General features: G+C 42.1%; 1 pseudogene; it reads right to left on the bottom strand.

Annotated features, from left to right (window-relative positions):
* Positions 1-214: 214 nt before the first annotated feature.
* Positions 215-1,659, bottom strand: LOC149972405 (uncharacterized; annotated as a pseudogene).
* Positions 1,660-19,756: the final 18,097 nt, after the last annotated feature.

Here is a 19,756-nt window from a genome sequence, read left to right as displayed (position 1 = left end):
ATTTATCCGTAATTAATATCACCTGATTGAGCTAATCATGTAAATGTAATTAACTAGAGAGTCGGTCACCACAAAATAATATTTATAGAGCTGTTATCTTGTTGTCGAATTTCATCCCGCTAACGGGTTCGGTGCGCAGCGAGGTTAAGATAGAATTTGTGTCATGCCACTTGGGTGGGTGTAGTGTGAGGATGGTGGAGTTCTTGTGCTCATCTTACCATGACCCTCAGCCTATCACATGTGAGCATAGTAGACTCAGCATTTGTTCAATGTCACACATTTGATTGGTGGGGGCTGGGCCAGTTGCTCCTCTCACAGCCTGTGCGTAGCTCTGCCTGCTGGGCTGTGGCTCCTCCAAGTGTGGGTCTGCGGTGAGGGGCCGGGGGGTGGGAGGCCTCGTCTGGGTGGCTCTGAAGCTGGGATGGGATGGTCTGTGCTGTGCTGGCTGTGGTGGGCATTGAGGTTGGTGGTGCTGTGGTCGTGGCTGGGGGTTCCAGGGTGTGGTTCGGGGTGTTGTCTTGGTGATCTTGGCGGGGTGGAGATTGCTCCGCTGTTCCTGGGTGGAGAGGTCGGACTGCGGTTTAAAGCGACGTCCTTTAGAGTCTTGGCAAGGATGGGGACTCTCTCCCTGTACAGGTGAACATGGTCATAGAGACAGTCCAGATCGAGGGTGGGATGGTGGGCCAGGTGTAAATTTGGTCGCAGGGCACAGTCCCGGGATAGGCTGGCGTTTAATCTTTGGATTGTGGCAGGGTGGAAGTCCTTCCTCTGTAGAAGGGTTGACACCATGATTTTTGAGTTGGGGAAGATTGCGGACGCCTTCTCAATCATTCCCCGTAGTGAAGTCGCCACCCTCTCCTGCTGAGCACGCAGGTCGTTGCTTCCGGTATGTATGATTATGTGGCTTGGCGACCCCAGATTGGCCTTATCAAGCAGCTACATGGCATTCTGCGTTGTTGGGCACCACACCTTTCTCGTTTTGTGTCTAGGGAAAAGTCAGCCAGTTTTTCTTCTGGACTGGAGGGGGCAGAGGGGGGGCTGGTGGGTGTTGGAGCTGGGGTGTGGCTGGTCTGTGCCGGTGCCGCTGTCAGTGGGAGGCTGTTCTGTGGGTCGGGGAGGAGGGGTGCAGCAGGCAGGGCTGGGGAGGCCTGGCTGGTTGAGCTGGGCTCCTCTGCTGTGTGAGGGCAGGTCATAGAGTGGTGATCTAGCTGCTCCTGCAGCCTGTCCTCTGTTCTCTTTCTCTCCTGCAGCTCCTCTCTTAGTGTGGTCAGATCGTTATTACTGTTCTACCTGTCTTTTTGTAGCTCTCTCACCTTCTTTGTTGGATCAGCCAACTCTGTCTTGAGTCCGTCTCTCTCTTGCTGAACCTCTTTCAGCTGTGTTGCAAGGCTGCTGTCCTGTCCTTACCTTGGTTAGTAGCTCCTTGGAGGTGTGGTTGTCTGGTTGCTGTTTGCTCTCCTTCAGCAGGACCATCTCCCCCTCCAGTTTGGTGAACTCATCCCTCATGGCAGCCATGGTGGTGAGGAGGGCCTAAGTTAGCTCTGCACTGAGGGGGTCGCTCTCCTCCTGGGGCGTGTCCTCCACTATGGTGGGAAGAGAGGTGCTGGATCTGCCTTTTTGGGTGGGGAGAGTAGGGATGAGGGTGGTGCTGGTGGAGTTTGTCTTGTGGGAGGGCATGGGCTCTCTGCTCTCTCAATGGTCTGAACGTCTGTTATAGTATGTATCTCTCTCGCTCTGTCTCTATAGCTCTCTTTCTCTCTGTCTCTATAGCTCTCACTCGCTTTCCCTCGCTCTGTCTCTATAGCGCTCTCTAGATCTCTCTCACTCTCTCAATCTCTCTCGCTCTTTCTCTATAGCTCTCTTTCTCTCTGTCTCTATAGCTCTTACTCGCTTTCTCTCGCTCTGTCTCTATAGCGCTATCCCGATCTCTCTCGCTCTGTCTCTATAGCTCTCTCTCGCTGTCTCTATAGCCATCTCTTGCTCTCTCTCGTTATGTTTATATAGCGCTCTCTCGCACTGTCTAAAGCTGTCTCTCGCTCTCTCTTGCTCTTTCTCGCTCTCTCTCTCTAGCTCTCTCTCACTCTGTCTTTATAGCTCCTGTCGCTCTCTCTCTCTCGCTCTGTCTCTATATCTCTCTCTATTGCTGTCTCTATATCTCTCGTTCTCTCTCGCTCTGTCTCTATAGCTCTCTCTTATTCTCTCCCGCTCTCGCACTGTCTCTATAGCTCCCTCTTGCTCTCTCTCAAGCTCTCTTGCTCTGTCTCTATAGCTCTCTCTCGCTGTCTAAATAGCCCTCTCTCGCGCTATGTCTCTATACCTCTCTCTCTCTCCAGCTCTCTCTCACTCTCTCTCGCTCTGTCTCTATAGCTCTCTCTTGCTGTCTCTATATCTCTCACTCTCTCTCGCTCTGTCTCTTTAGCTCTCTCTCGCTCTGTCTCTATAGCTCCCTCTTGCTCTCTCTGTCTCTATAGCTCTCTCTCGCTCTCTCTCGCTCTATTTCTACAGTTCCATTTAGCTCTCTCTCGCTCTGTCTATAGCTCTCTCTCGCTCTCTCTCACTTTCTCTTGCTATGCCGCTATAGCTCCTTCTCTATCTCTCTCGCTCTCTCTCACTCTCTCTTGCTCACTCGCTATCACACTCTCTCGCTCTGTCTCTATAGCTCTCTTGCTGTCTCTATAGCTCTCTCTCGCTCTGTCTCTATAGCTCTCTCACATTCTGTCTTGCTCTCTTTCACTGTCTCTCGCTCTCTCTTTAACTCTCTCTCGCGCTCTCTATAGCTCTCTCACATTCTGTCTTGCTCTCTTTCACTGTCTCTCGCTCTGTCTCTTTTGCTCTCTCTCCCTCTAGCTCTTGTTCTGTCTCCATAGCATTCTCTCATTCTGTCTCTATAGCTCTCTTGCTCTCCACCCCTTGGTCTCTATTGTTCTCTCGCTCTGTCTCTCTACCTCTGTTTCTACAGCTCTCTCTTGCTCTCTCGCTCTGTCTCTATAGCTCTGTCTCTATAGCTCTCTGTCTCGCTCTATCACTATGGCTCTCATTCACTCTCTCTAGCTCTTTATCTTTTGTCTTTTGTGTTTCTTCTTTCTCACACAAGTTGGTTCCACTTCGCTTGAACAAAACTTCCAGTATTACAACTACAACTTCTTAAAGTGTGACGAAAATGACCTTTTTTTTTCCACTGAAGAGAGTCATGTCTTGGTTCTTAGAAAGAGTGTGAAGAAATTAACAACCTTCACCAATCAAAGGCTATCTTAATAACATTTGCAGAAGAAGCTGCATTAGAGCAGACCTATTCAAATTATTAAGAAATCAATACTGTGTGGTCGTGTTTGACTGACCACTGTTTTAAGGATTAATCTACTGTTAATTGACGTTGTAATTTGATTCCTGAGAATAATCGTGGTTTGCGTAATGTTGTGGACTGCAAGGTATTATACAAATATGGGGCACCATGTAAGAGTTGGAAAATTGAGATATTTGTACTTTAAAATAGGATTTTTTTAGGCAAACAGATATTCAAAATGTGAATGTCCTCCTTTTGACACTCGCATTCTTCCCACAGCTCGTTAGAGGTCATCTCCCAAGCATACCAACACATTCAGCTCTAAAGGCATCCTAATCACAAGGTACATCTTAACAACAATAATCAGAGCTGCTAATTACATGTTGTTTTCTTCTTCTCTTTAGTTATCTCTATTTCTTTATTTTCTTTCATGGATGGAGCAAGGGAAGGTGACTGAGATACAGTGGGGCAAAAAAGTATTTAGTCAGCCACCAATTGTGCAAGTTCTCGCACTTAAGAAGATGAGAGAGGCCTGTAATTTTCATCATAGGTACACTTCAACTATGACAGACAAAATGAAAAAAAAAATCAAGAAAATCACATTGTAGGATTTTTAATTAATTAATTTGCCAATTATGGTGGAAAATAAGTATTTGGTCAATAAAAAGTTTATCTCAATATTTAGTTAAATACCCTTTGTTGTCAATGGTAGAGGTCAAAAGTTTTCTGTAAGTCTTCACAAGGTTTTCACACACTGTTAATGGTATTTTGGCCCATTCCTCCATGCAGATCTCCTCCAGAGCAGTGATGTTTTGGGGCTGTTGCTAGGCAACACGGACTTTCAACTGCCTCCAAAGATTTTCTATTGGGTTGAGATCTGGAGACTGGCTAGGCCACTCCAGGACCTTGAAATGCTTCTTAAGAAGCCACTCCTTCGTTGCCCGGGCGGTGTGTTTGGGATCATTGTCATGCTGAAAGACCCAGCCACGTTTCATCTTCAATGCCCTTGCTGATGGAAGGAGGTTTTCACTCAAAATCTCATGATACATGACCCCATTCATTCTTTCCTTTACACGGATCAGTCGTCCTGGTCCCTTTGCAGAAAAACAGCCCCAAAGCATGATGTTTGCACCCCCATGCTTCACAGTAGGTATGGTGTTCTTTGGATGCAACTAAGCATTCTTAGTCCTCCAAACACGATGAGTTGAGTTTTTACCAAAAAGTTATATTTTGGTTTCATCTGAACATATGACATTCTCCCAATCTTCTTCTGGATCATCCAAATGCTCTCTAGCAAGCTTCAGACGGGCCTGGGCATGTACTGGCTTAAGCAGGGGGACACGTCTGGCACTGCAGGATTTGAGTCCCTGGCGGCGTAGTGTGTTACTGATGAAAGGCTTTGTTACTTTGGTCCCAGCTCTCTGCAGGTCATTCACTAGGTCCCCCCGTGTGGTTCTGGGATTTTTGCTCACCGTTCTTGTGATCATTTTGACCCCACGGGGTGAGATCTCACGTGGAGCCTCAGTGGTCTTGTATGTCTTCCATTTCCTAATATTTGCTCCCACAGTTGATTTCTTCAAACCAAGCTGCTTACCTATTGCAGATTCAGTCTGGTACCTATTGCAGATTCAGATTCAGATTCAGTCTTCCCAGCCTGGTGCAGGTCTACAATTTTGTTGCTGGTGTCCTTTGACAGCTCTTTGGTCTTGGCCATAGTGGAATTTGGAGTGTGACTGTTTGAGGTTGTGGACAGGTGTCTTTTATAATGATAACAAGTTCAAACAGGTGCCATTAATACAGGTAACAAGTGGAGGACAGAGGAGCCTCTTAAAGAAGAAGTTACAAGTCTGTGAGAGTCAGAAATCTTGCTTGTTTGTAGGTGACCAAATTCTTATTTTCCACCATAATTTGCAAATAAATTCATAAAAAATCCTACAATGTGATTTTCTTGATTTTTTTTTCTCATTTTGTCTGTCATAGTTGAAGTGTACCTATGATGAAAATGACAGGCCTCTCTCATCTTTTTAAGTGGGAGAACTTGCACAATTGGTGGCTGACTAAATACTTTTTTGCCCCACTGTACCTTCTGTGGCTACAGATAAGTTACAAGATAACTTTTTGTTGTTTCTAAATGCTGAAGTTTAAACTATACGTTTGAGGAATGATGAATAAGCATGGATTATACATGTTATGAATTTTTTTACTAAATACTGAAGTTTAAACTATGCATTTGAGTAATGATATTTAGCATAGATCCACACGTTACTCCAATTTGTGTGGCTCTGTTACACACTCAAAGAACGTTGGTATGGTCATGCTATCAGGATCACCAGCTTATTCTATGAATTTCTTTGTCATCATTAGTCATCATTAGTCCTTTAAATCGGTGTGATCCATCATGCAGTAGACTGAGAAGCATTATCTAGTGAATAGTCCACTTTATTGAAAATCATGTGCAAACAGAAATTTATATTTTACATTTTGCTTTATAATGGAGCAACCTGAACTTAGGGGTAGACGTAACATAGTAAATGTAAATCAAAGACACTCATTTCGTATGGTACTGTTTGTATTATTTTGTGGATGTCCATCATCCATTTCGTAATATATATTACAAATTGCAATTTGTTTAAATGTTACCAATTGCAATTCATACAATATGCCAAGACATTTCAAAAAGTATGATATGTTAAACTCCAATTTGTTGTGGCTAATGTTAGCTAGGTGGCTAATGTTAGATAGGCTAGGGGTTAAGGTTAGGGGTTAATGTTAGGTTTAAGGTTAGGATTAGGAGTTAGGTTAAAGGGTTAGGGAAAGGGTTAGCTAACATGCTTAGTAGTTGCAAAGTAGCTAAAAATTAGTAAGTAGTTGCAAAGTTGCTGATTAGCTAAAATGCTAAAGTTATCCATGATCAAATCATAGACATTAAAACCAGTAGATAGTGATGGCGTTGATGTCATCCAAGTATTTCTATGGAGAAGTCCCGATGGCGCAAGTATTTGAATTTGAAGCGTGCCATATTGCTGAATGGGTCTGAATGGCACCAAAATAATTGCAAAATATCATGTTGAAAGTGGCCATAACCAGCAAAGGATCATGATCGATGCAATTGTTTTCATCCTACCTGAGCCTTCTTGTATCTTGTGATTGGTCTGTGTCAGCACGTGGTCCTGTGTGACGACAAATGTAGTAGTCAGAATGGATCACTATTTAATTAAAAATCTCGATTTGTAGCAAACTTTTAAATAATTCACTGTGGGGATCAAACTTGATCATAATAAACACAGTCCAAAATGGCCATCTAAAATTTTTTTTTTGTGTGTGTTTTTTTGGCAATCGTAAGTTACAGTACATAGGGCAGACCAGGGCTCGTGACTTCACTCTCCAGACCGGACACTGGGGGCCTGGATGAGATTCGAACACACAACCTTTGGGTTGCTAGACCCAGGTTCTTTTTGGCAAACTTGAGTCAGCTTTTTGGACAACATGGGTCCCATTATACCAAGCAAAAACCAAACACTGCATCTCACAGTAAGAACCTCATACCAACGGTCAAGCATGGTGGGGGTAGTGTGTTGGTTTGGGGATGCTTTGCTGCCTCAGGATCTGGACAACTTGCCTTAATAGAAGAAAACATGAATTCTGCTCTGTATCAGAGAATTCAACAGGATAATGTCAGGCCATCCGTCAGTGAGCTGAAGATGAAGTGCAGCTGGGTCATGCAGCAAGACAATGATTCAAAACACTCAATAAAGTCTACATGAAAATGGCTGAAAATCAACACATTTTTCAAAGTCCAGACCTAATCCCAAATGAAGATGTTTTGGCAGGACTTGAAACGAGCAGTTCATGCTTGGAAACCCACAAATTTCGTTGAGTTAAAGCAGTTCTGCACGTAATACTGGGCCAAAATTTCTCCACAGCGATGTGAGAGACTAATCAACAACTACAGGAAACGTTTGGTTGGAGTCATTGCAGCTAAAGGTGGCACAACCAGTTATTGAGTGTAAGGTGGCAATTACTTTTTCAAACATGGGAATTGGGTGTTGCATAACTTTGTTAGTTAAATAAAAAATAACAAAAAAATGTATATACACTCAGGTTCTCTATATCTAATTGTAGGTTTTGGTTGAAGATCTGATAACATTCAGTATCAAAAATATGCAAAAATAGAGAACAGAATAGCAGTCTTATGGCTTCGGGGTAAAAGCTGTTCAGGGTCCAGTCGGTACCACTTTACTATGCGGTAGCATAGAGAACAGTCTATAACTTGGGTGGCTGGAAGCTTTTACCATTTTTAGGGTTTTCCTCTTGACACCTGGTATAGAGGTCCTGGATGGCAGGGAACTCGGCCCCAGTGTTGTACGGGGCAGTACACACTACCCGCTGTAGCACCTTGCGGTCAGAAGCAAAACCTTGAGGGATTGTTAGTATCAACTAGCATTGGTGAGGTCTCACCTGGTGCCGACATAAAGCCAGACAAAATAAAGGCATTTCACACCAACTGTCTGAAGCTAATTTGTTTATTTGTTTTTTTTTGTCACATTTTAATGGAGCCTGTCCCTCAAGGGAAACCGTGCTGGGTGCACTTGATTGTTTCAGATGAAGGAACATCCCCAGGGTTGCTCCACACTCCACATAGTCTAACCTCATTGAGTGTTTGTTTGCCAGTTGAATCGAGCCCATACTTTGTGTCTGTCTAATTTTAGTGTGCCACTTTCTTTCTTTGGTGGCTTTGGCTCTGATTAGGTCTCTCAGTCCAATGCTAAGAGACAGACAGCCGTGGCCTGGGCAGGCTGCAGGCTGGAGGGAAGGGGGTGGTGCCAGGCCATCTGTTCCTCTGGAGGCTCCAGGAGAGAGGAACCAATGTGCAGCACAACAGGAAGTCTCAGTTATTTCTCGGGTTTAGTGAGTGTTGAGCTCCAGCCCCTTGAAAATACAAGAACTCAAATGTGACCGGGCAGCCATTAGAGGAAAATAGAGGACACTGACGCACAGCATTACTACAATGGACTCAAGGCCAGAATCACTGCTTTATTGTTTTCCCCCAATCATTGAGCAACCCATAATGCTAGTTAAGGGGATACTCACATGGCACTACACCAGGAGTCTCATTGGCCTGTTAATTGCCTTTGTATTGATAGAATCGGGGAGATAATGATTGCTTTTCACATCTGCAACATCTGAGCTGCTTTGTTTTTCAGGTGAAAAGGGGAATGGAATAAATCAAATGAACACACAGACACACACATTGGTGGATGGGGTGGTTGCAGTCTATCTCCACAGTGAAAACACAGTATTTTTATATTGCTGCAGGACTGAAAACAACACCTCATTAATAGGTAACACCTCTTCCCCTGTAATGTTGCAAAGAAACAAAGGCACCTCTCTACTTTACAGATGTAGACACAAACAAGTTATGCTCATCACACATGGCAGTGTGTTGTGTTGTTCCATTCCGGTCGCTGATTTGTTGATCGAGCCAAAGACTCTGGCTTTCATTTCCTTAATGTTCTTAAAGCCTATGTCCCCGGCATGCAAAGCAGAGTATCAATTATCTGCATTGCTCTCCTGCTGTTCTCTCCTCTCCCAGGGAACAAACAGTGACTTTCAGAGAACTGAAGCCCCAGTTCAATGGTGGTAACAATGACAGGCAATAATAACACATATAAAACAAATGCGCCAAAGCAGAACAAAAGTGCAGCGCTAACAGAGAGCAACAGTGACTACTGGCTTCCATTGAGGAACTTTTCCATTGTTAAATATAATCATCTTCTGTTCTCTGTGCACAGTGTGCACGGGAGGAACTCCATAGGGAGTTAATTTACACAAAACTTTGCTTGGCAAATTTAGCAACTTTTCTTTGCTCACTGCTTAGTTTTTTTCAGGCTAATAGATCCTGCTGTACGTGTCTCTGTGAGCAAGGACTTTTCTTATTGGACCTGATTGATTGCCATGCATGCTGTATTCACCACAAAGAAGCAGGCTATTGAGGTTATTCTTGAGGTTATTCTTTTGTGTGTGTGTGCAATACTAAGAAATACATATATATATATATATACACACATGTACTGTGCCTTGCAAACGTATTCATCCCCCTTGGTGTTTTTCCTATTTTGTTACATTACAAACTGTAATTTAAATTGATTACTTGGATTTCAAGTAATGGACATACACAAAATAGTCCAAATTGGTGAAGTGGAATGAAAAAAATACCTTATTTCAAAAAATAAAAATAAAAAAAACGTTCCAAAATTAAAATAGGTGAGTGAATATGTATTCGAGCCCCTAAATAAGATCTTGTGCACCAATTACCTTCAGAAGTCACATAATTAGTTGGATTGCACACAGGTGGACTTTTTTAAGTGTCACATGATCTCAGTATACAGTGGGGCAAAAAAGTATTTAGTCAGCCACCAATTGTGCAAGTTCTCCCACTTAAAAAGACGAGAGAGGCCTGTAATTTTCATCATAGGTACACTTCAACTCTGAAAGACAAAATGAGAAAAAAATCCAGAAAATCACATTGTAGGATTTTTTATGAATTTATCTGCAAATTATGGTGGAAAATAAGTATTTGTTCACCTACAAACAAGCAAGATTTCTGGCTCTCACAGACCTGTAACTTCGTCTTTAAGAGGCTCCTCTGTCCTCCACTCGTTACCTGTATTAATGGCACCTGTTTGTACTTGTTATCAGTATAAAAGACACCTATCCACAACCTCAAACAGTCACACTCCAAACTCACTCCAAACTCCACTATGGCCAAGACCAAAGAGCTGTCAAAGGACACCAGAAACAAAATTGGAGGGCGCTAAATACAGGGAAATTCCTGAGGGAAACCTGTTTCATTCTTCCAGAGATTTGAGACTGGGATGGATATTCACCTTCCAGCAGGACAATGAGCCTAAGCATACTGCTAAAGCAACACCAAGTGGTTTAAGGGGAAACAATGTCTTGGAATGGCCTAGGCACAGGTAAAAGCACAGTCAACAATCCAATTGAGAATATGTGGTATGATTTAAAGATTGCTGTGCACCAGCGGAATCCCTCCATCTTGAAGGAGCTGGAGCAGTTATGCCTTGAAGAATGGGCAGAAATATCCATGGCAAGATGTGGCAACCTTAAAGAGACATACACCAAGAGACTTGCAGCTGTAATTTCAGCAAAAGGTGAGGGGGGGGGGGGAAATAGTTATGCACGATCAAGTTCTGTTTTTTTCTCTGATTTCTTATTTGTCTCAAAAAAGAAAAAATATTTTGCATCTTCAGCTAGGCATGTTGAGTAAATCAAATGATACAACCCCCCCCAAAATCCATTTTTATTCCAGGCACCAAAATAGGAAAAATGCCAAGGGGGGTGAATACTTTCGCAAGCCACAGTATATATACAGTGGGCAAAAAAGTATTTAGTCAGCCATGTCCAGATGGGTCATGGCAGTGTGCTGTGTGATTGCAATTGCGTCGTCTGTGGACCTATTGGGGCGGTAAGCAAATTGGAGTGGGTCTAGGGTGTCAGGTAGGGTGGAGGTGAAATTATCCTTGACTAGTCTCTCAAAGCACTGCATGATGACAGAAGTGAGCGCTACGGGGTGATTACCTCATGTATGCAGTGGGGGGGAAAAAAAGTATTTAGTTAGCCACCAATTGTGCAAGTTCTCCCACTTAAAAAGATGAGAGAGGCCTGTAATTTTCATCATAGGTACACTTCAACTATGACAGACAAAATGAGAAAAAAACCCAGAAAATCACATTGTAGGATTTTTAATGAATTTATTTGCAAATTATGGTGGAAAATAAGTATCTTCTATATATTAATATGTACATATTCTTATACATTCTGTACACTTGTGTGTATAAGCTAGTTGTTGTGAAATTGTTAGATTATTTGTTAGATATTACTGCACTGTCAGAACTAGAAGCACAAGCATTTCGCTACACTCGCAATAACATCTGCTAACCATGTGTATGTGACCAATACAATTTGTTTTGATTTGATCTGATCACGGGAAAATCAAAGAAATCAGCCACGACCTCCGAAAATAAATGGTGGATCTCCACATGTCTGATTCATCCTTGGGAGCAATTTTCAAACGCCTGAAGGTACCACGTTCATCTGTACAAACAATAGTACGCAAGTATACACACCATGGGACCACGCAGCCATTATACAGCTCATGTATGAGATGCGTTCGGTCTTCTAGAGATTAATGTACTTTGGTGCGAAAAGTGCAATCAATCCCAGAACAACAGCAAATGGCCTTGTGAAGATGCTGGAGGAAACAGGTACAAAAGTATCTATATCCACAGTAAAAACAAGTCATATATCGACATAACCTGAAAGGCAGCAAGGAAGAAGCCACTCCTACAAAGCCACCCAAAAAAAATAGACTACGGTTTGCACATGGGGACAAATATCGCACTTTTTGGAGAAATGTCCTCTGGTCTGATAAAACAAAAACAGAACTGTTTGCCATAATGTCCATCGTTTTGTTTGGATGAAAAAGGGGGATGCTTGCAAGCCGAAGAACACCATCCCAACTGTGAAGAGGAGGGACTGGTGCACTTCACAAAAGACATGGCATCATGAGGGTGGAAAATGATGTGGATATATTGAAGTAACTTCAAGACATCAGTCAGGAAGTTAAAGCTTGGTCGCAAATCGGTCTTCCAAATCGTCAGTGACCCCAAGCATAACTCCAAAGTTGTGGCAAAATTTGCTTCAGGACAACAAAGTTAAGGTATTGTTAAGGTATCCTATAGAAATTTGTGGGCAGAACTGAAAAAGCATGGGCAAGCAAGGAGGCCTACACACCTGACTCAGTTACACCAGCTCTGTCAGGAGGAATGGGCCAAAATTCACCCAACTTATTGTGGGAAGCTTGTGGAAGGCTACCCAAAACGTGTGTCCCAAGTCAAACTATTTACAGACAATGCTACCAAAAACTAATTGAGTGTATGTAAACTTCTGACCCTCTGGGAATGTGATGAAATCAATAAAAGCTGAAATAAATCTCTCTACTATTATTCTGACATTTCACATTCTTAAAATAAAGTGGTGATCCTAACTGACCTAAATAGGGATTTTTTACTATGATTAATTGTCAGGAATTGTCAAAAACATTGTTTAAACCTCTTTGGGCTAGGGGGCAGTATTTTGACGTCCGGATGAAAAGCGTGCCCAAAGTAAACTACCTGTTACTCCAGAAGCTAGGATATGCATATAGATTTGGATAGAAAATACTCAAAAGTTTCTAAAACATGTTAAAATAATGTCTGTGAGTATAACAGAACTGACATGGTGTCACGCCCTGACCGTAGAGAGCTTTTTATGTCTCTATCTTTGGGTTGGTCAGGGTGTGATTTGGGTGGGAATTCTATGTTCTTATTCTATGTGTTTGTATTTCTTTGTTTTGGCTGGGTATGGTTCTCAATCAGGGACAGCTGTCGATCGTTGTCTCTGATTGAGAACCATACTTAGGTAGCTTTTCCCCACAGGGTTTTTGTGGGTTGTTGTTTTCCGTATCAGTGTTTGCACCTTACGGACTGTTTCGGTATAATTTATTCTCTTGTTATTTTTGTATTTAGTGTTCAGTTCAATAAATAAATATGAACACTTACCACGCTGCTCCTTGGTCCTCTCCTTCCAACAGGCATTACATATGGAAGGCGAAACCCCGAGGACAAACCATACAAAAAAAAACAATAATTCAGCCTACCACTATTTCCAATGGCTGTCATATTTATTTTGAGACAAAATCCTACCAGATTGCAGTTCCTAGGGCTTCCACTAGATGTCAGTCTTTAGAAAGAGTTTCGGGCTTGTTTTTAGAAAAATGAGCTAGAATTTGTAGTTTTTACAGGTGGCTCCCATTTTGGCTGTAATGTTTTCATGCGCGTGGATGAGAGCGCGTTCTTTGTTGTTTATCTCCGGTAAAGACAATAACGATTCTCCGTCTTAAATATTATTGTTTATTTACGTATTAGGGTACCTGAGGTTTGATTATAAACATTGTTTGACTTGTTTGGAGAAGTTTATTGGTAACGTTTGGGATTCATTTTGTATGCATTTTGAAGAAGGGAAACTGGTGGATTATTGAATGAAGCGACCCAGCTAAACTGAGTTTTTGGGGATATAAAGAAGGACTTTATTTAAAAAAAGGACCATTTGTGATGTAGCTGGGACCTTTTGGAGTGCCAACAGAAGAAGATCTTCAAAGGTAAGGCATTTATTATATCGCTATTTCTGACTTTCGTGGCGCACCTGCCTGGTTGAAAAATGTTTTTCATGCTTTTGTTTGCGGGGCGCTGTCCTCAGATAATCGCATGGTTTGCTTTCGCCATAAAGCCTTTTTGAAATCTGACACAGTGGCTGGATTGACAAGAAGGTAAGCTTTATTTTGATGTATGACATTTGTAATGTCATGAATGTTAAATATTTATATTTATTTCTGTAATTTGAATTTCACGCTGTGAAATTTCACTGGATGTTGTCGAGGTGGGTCGCTAGCAGAAACACCTGCACAAGAAAGGTTAAACGTATTTGGCTAAGGTGTATGTAAACTTCCGACTTCAACTGTCGGAACACAGTATATCACAAAAGTGAGTACATCCCTCACATTTTTGTCAATATTTGAGTACATCTTTTCATGTGACAACACTGAAGAAATTACACTTTGCTACAATGTAAAGTAGTGAGTGTACAGCTTGTTTAACCGTGTAAATTTGCTGTCCCCTCAAAATAACTCAACACACAGCCATTAATGTCTAAACCGCTGGCAACAAAAGTGAGTACACCCCTAAGTGAAAATGTCCAAATTGGGCCCAAAGTGTCAATATTTTTTGTGGCCACCATCATTTTCCAGCACTGCCTTAACCCTCTTGGGCATGGAGTTCACCAGAGCTTCACATGTTTCCACTGGAGTCCTCTTCCACTCCTCCATGACGACATCACGGAGCTGGTGGATGTTAGAGACCTTGCACTCCTCCACCTTCCGTTTGAGGATGCCCCACAGATGCTCAATGGGGTTTAGGTCTGGAGACATGCTTGGCCAGTCCATCACCTTTACCCTCAGCTTCTTTAGCAAGGCAGTGGTCGTCTTGGAGGTGTGTTTGTGGTCGTTATCATGTTGGAATACTGCCCTGCGGCCCAGTCTCCGAAGGGAGGGGATCATGCTCTGCTTCAGTATGTCACAGTACATGTTGGCATTCATGGTTCCCTCAATGAACTGTAGCTCCCCAGTGCCGGCAGCACTCATGCAGCCCCAGACCATGACACTCCCACCAACATGCTTGACTGTAGGCAAGACACACTTGTCTTTGTACTCCTCATCTGGTTGCCACCACACACGCTTGACACCATCTGAACCAAATAAGTTTATCTTGGTCTCATCAGACCACAGGACATGGTTCCAGTAATCCATGTCCTTAGTCTGCTTGTCTTCAGCAAACTGTTTGCAGGCTTTCTTGTGCATCATCTTTAGAAGAGGCTTCCTTCTGGGACGACAGCCATGCAGACCAATTTGATGCGGTGTACGGCGTATGGTCTGAGCACTGACAGGCTGACCCCCCACCCCTTCAACCTCTGCAGCAATGCTGGCAGCACTCATACGTCTATTTCTCAAAGACAACCTCTGGATATGACGCTGAGCACATGCACTCAACTTCTTTGGTCGACCATGGCGAGGCCTGTTCTGAGTGGAACCTGTCCAGTTAAACTGCTGTATGGTCTTGGCCACCATGCAGCAGCTCAGTTTCAGGGTCTTGGCAATCTTATAGCAGAGTAACAATTATTTTTTTCAGATCCTCAGAGAGTTCTTTGCCATGAGGTGCCATGTTGAACTTCCACTGACCAGTCAGTATGAGGGAATGTGAGAGCGATGACACCAAATTTAACAAACCTGCTCCCCATTCACACCTGAGACCTTGTAACACTAACGAGTCACATGACACCATGGAGGGAAAATGGCTAATTGGGCCCAATTTGGACATTTTCACTTAGGGGTGTACTCACTTTTGTTGCCAGCGTTTTAGACATTAATGGCTGTGTGTTGAGTTATTTTGAGGGGACAGCTAAATTTACACTGTTAAACAAGCTGTACACTCACTACTTTACTTGTAGCAAAGTGTCATTTCTTCAGTGTTGTCACATGAAAAGATATACTCAAATATTTACAAAAATGTGAGGGGTGTACTCACTTTTGTGATATACTGTATATATATAATACATTTGTTAATTTGTACAGTGCACAAATATTTTTGTTTTCATCTTGCCCTCTGGTTGACTTATCATTGAAGTTTTAGTCATTTCAGGATATCTTGTTGACTGACAAAATCATTTTAGCTTGGCATGTCTGGAAGTTCCACTTTCCTCTTCAATTACCCATCGTTCAAATTACAAGTTTTGAGTTATTTTCTACCACCTTCATTTACATTTTCTGAGAGAGTATGGACATTATCTGTCAAAAGTGGCATGTGTGAATGCATCATTTAAAGAAACATCAATCTCAGACAACATTTATTTATTTATCAAACCTTTCTCCCTTTCTCCCTTAGCACAACTTGTACACCCGTCACTATTACGTCCCACTCAATTAGCCAAATGTCTAACAGAAAAGTAAACAATAAACAAGTATCTTCTCAGCAAAAGAATGTTTCTGATTATAGTCCTTGACAGCCCAAAATTATATTTTACTTATTTTTTATTTTATGTAAAAGAGTAAATAAAGGTAAATAAAAGGATAAAAAGGAGCTCATGATTAAAATGAGAATTGACATGTATCTCCAAACATTTAACAGGATATGGGAGCTGACAACAATGACACATACATGGGACCTTTTCAGACTCACTCACAGATCAATAAGTTCATCCTTTTGAACATTTACAGCAGAACTATTCCTGAGGGAGATAGGAAAATGTCATACTTCTAAGATGTGCTTAAAAGAAACATGACGTGTGTTGTGAAATATTGTCTGTATGACCTAGATGAAAATGGAAAGTACCTCAAACAAAACAGTTCAGTTGCTCTTTCTCAAACCTTCCTTACAAGGACACTGAGTGACTGCACAGCCAAATGCCCAACGGCTGTCAGTGTGGGACCATTAAAAGACCCTGTAATATTCACGGAGCTCTCACCTTGCACTCATACACAAGTGGTTTTGAGTGTAGTCGTTATGCTTCGATGACAGCGATTGTGTCTTCTGGCACTGTGGGCAGGATCTTCTCATGTTACCTCAAACTCTTCACCAGCGAGTGAAGGAGTTCACTGTTTACATTCTACTGTAAGGTTGTCCTGTATGTAACCTCAACTTAGCCCTTCTGACTGTTGTCCAATATTGTCTGTATATCCAGGGCCGGCCCGCCCATTAGGCAGGTTTAGGTGGCCGATTGACGACAGCGGCATTTTCCGAGCTTAACTGACCAAGATGCACCTCCAACAACACATATAACCTAACAGAATTCTGCCCTTAATCATGGCCTTTTTAGGTGAGCGCCGATCAGTGTCCACTTTGTCAAAGGCAGGGGCGCAAAATATTCTGCATGTCCATTCACAGCGTTCCTCTCCAGGGTGCTTTTTGAGAGATGCATCACTGTGGCACAGCACCAACGTTCAGTCAAAAATCATCAAATATAAATTATGTAGCATATACAGTACACTAACTTTCAAAAGTTTGGGGTCACTTATAAATGTCCTTATTTTTTAAAGAAAAGCACATTTTTATTGTCTATAAAAAAAGCATCAAATTGATCAAAAATTAATGTTGTAAATGACTATTGTAGCTGGAAATGGCAGATTTTTTTAATGGAATATCTACAAAGGCGTACAGAGGCCCATTATACGCAGCCATCACTCCTGTGTTCCAATAGTATGCTGTGTTAGCTATGTCTACACTGTATTTCTGATGAATTTGATGTTATTTTAATGGACAAATAATGTACTTTAAAAAAAGGAAATTTCAAATTACCCCAAACTTTAGAACGGTAGTGTAGCGTATGTTAGAAAGGATATGCAGCCTTTTCTGTAGCTTACAGATTTTGATGTTATTTTAATGGACAAAATGTTAGCTTTTCCTTCAAAAACAAGGTAATTTCTAACTGACCCCAAACTTTAGACGGTAGTGTAGCTTATGGTAGAAAGAGTATGCAGCGTTTCCTGTAGCTTACAGACTGGAGATAAAATGTATGACAATGTAATGAGATGGACAGATTTTATGTCAAGCACGTTTCTCAGATCAAATAGCCTAACCTAAATGGGCCCAATCAAATAAATACATTTGCTGACATGTTAACAAGCATCATATCCTAAAAACTGGACAGGTAAAAGCAAAATGGACAATATGGAGGGGACAATCAGGCTACTCACAGCCGCTGTCCATGAGTTACCGCTGTCCATAAATTGTCATGATCAATGGTTTTAAGTTTGTTTCTGTAAATGTTTCATGATCTGATCATAGTGAAAAAGAAAATAGCATACTTCTGCATTTACCGCTGTGTTGACACATTGATTCTCATTGCAAATAGGCATCTTGATAACTCCTGTTAAAGTTGGGTAGCTGATAGCTAAATTCACTAGTCACAGAAATCAGGACTAATAGAGCCAATGCAAGCGCCTGTTTTACAAACAATAGGCCTAACACATGTGGGCATTCATAAAATTCCATTGCGCCAGACACTCTAGGCTACACCCCAGTAAGCACAGACCAATGACAACATATCCTGTCCGGACCAGCCGTCTTTTTTTGGTATTTTACAAACGGTTGGCCTACCACATGGATGGGCATTTATACCATTTAATTGCGGGCCGAAACGATAGGCTACACTCCAGTAAGCACAACCAATCATAGACCAATCATAGTGTTTGGTACAGATTTGGTCCGGTCTGGAGCAGCCTTGAATTGTCCCAAACACAGACATCTATTTTTGGTTCAGATTTGGTACAAACATAGACTTCTATATAACAAAAATACACTATATGACTAAAAGTATGTGGACAACTCCTTGTCGAATTTCTCATTCCAAAATCATGAGCATTAATATGGAGTTGGTCCCCCTTTGCTGCTATAATGGCCTCCACTCTTCTGGGAAGGCTTTCCACTAGATGTTGGAACATTGTTGTGGGGACTTGCTTCTATTCAGCCACAAGAGTTTTAGTGAGGTCGGGCACTGATGTTGGGCAATTAGGCCTGGCTCGCAGTCGGCATTCCAATTCATCCCAAAGGTGTTCAGCGGGATTGAGGTCAGGGCTCTGTGCAAGCCAGTCAAGTTTTTCCACACCGAACTCACAACCATTTCTGTATGGACCTTGCTTTGTGCATGGGGGCATTGTCCTGCTGAAACAAACTGTTGCCACAAAGTTGGATGCACAGAATCGTCTAGAATCTATTGTGATTCTAGTGTTATTACATACAGCCGGGAAGTACTATTGGATATCAGAGCGATGCCAACTTACCAGCACTCCGCCCAGCACTACGACCAGGAACATGACTTTCCCGAAGCGGATACTTTTTCCACATTTTAACTGATCCCAGAGGCTGACCCAAAACAACGTCACCGGAGAAGAGGAAGACGGACCGGTCTTCTGGTCAGAATTTGGAGGAGCGCAAACCAGGTGAGGTGCCCATTGACCTTCCTCCAGTGAGGTGTTTTCTTAGCTCAGGAAGCTAATTAACCTATTTTCAGTGATATGAGAGCTGTAACTAATTAAAACATGAAGCATCACTAATAGTCCCATTAAGAGCACACATAGATCAACATGTCTCCACTATTCATTTAGAATCACACTCTCTCCTGTGGTAATTATAACACAATGTTTAGTCATTGAAAACTCAGTTTATTCAAGTTTTGTGTTACCGCAATGATAAGCCTTTTTATAGAAACCGCTAGTGACGTAGATGGATTCAGACTTCTCTTACTGTCCTTCTTAATTTGACAAATAATAATAATGATTAATAATGAATTGCATGAAGAAAGAACACCCTTTCTATCCTTCACAACTGCAATGTTGCAGTATGAATTGTCAATAGCATATTCAAAACTTATTAAGGAAATTAAGGAAAGGTTTTGAAAAGCATTATGCAAAATGGTTCCACCTGAAATCAGAATAGTTTTCAGCGATACGTCATCATTGCATTTTAGGATGCTAACAAACTGTTTGAATATGTTTTTAATGTTGGAGAGAAAAATATTTGGTTTGAGGGGATAACACACTCATGTTCACACGCACGAAGGAGCTCACATACAGTGAATGCATCCGGATCCCTCTATCTTTTAAGTTGTGTGGGTTGACACAAAGGCGTTTCTTCCTCCCACTTCAACAGAGGAGAAGGGAAATCAAAATGACACAAAGAGCTGTCTTAGTATTCAGCTGGGGAAGAACTCATTTCTGTCATCGCTGCCATGCAATGTGAGATTACTGTGGGGACCCATGACTCTCTTCTCCCATCCCTGGGTGTTTGTGTTGTGATGAAATGTACA

This window comes from Oncorhynchus mykiss, chromosome 24 (genome assembly GCF_057628025.1).
Source record: "Oncorhynchus mykiss isolate SJ-2025 chromosome 24, ASM5762802v1, whole genome shotgun sequence".
NCBI lineage: Eukaryota > Metazoa > Chordata > Actinopteri > Salmoniformes > Salmonidae > Oncorhynchus > Oncorhynchus mykiss.
This window is presented reverse-complemented; position numbering and strand designations above follow the sequence as displayed.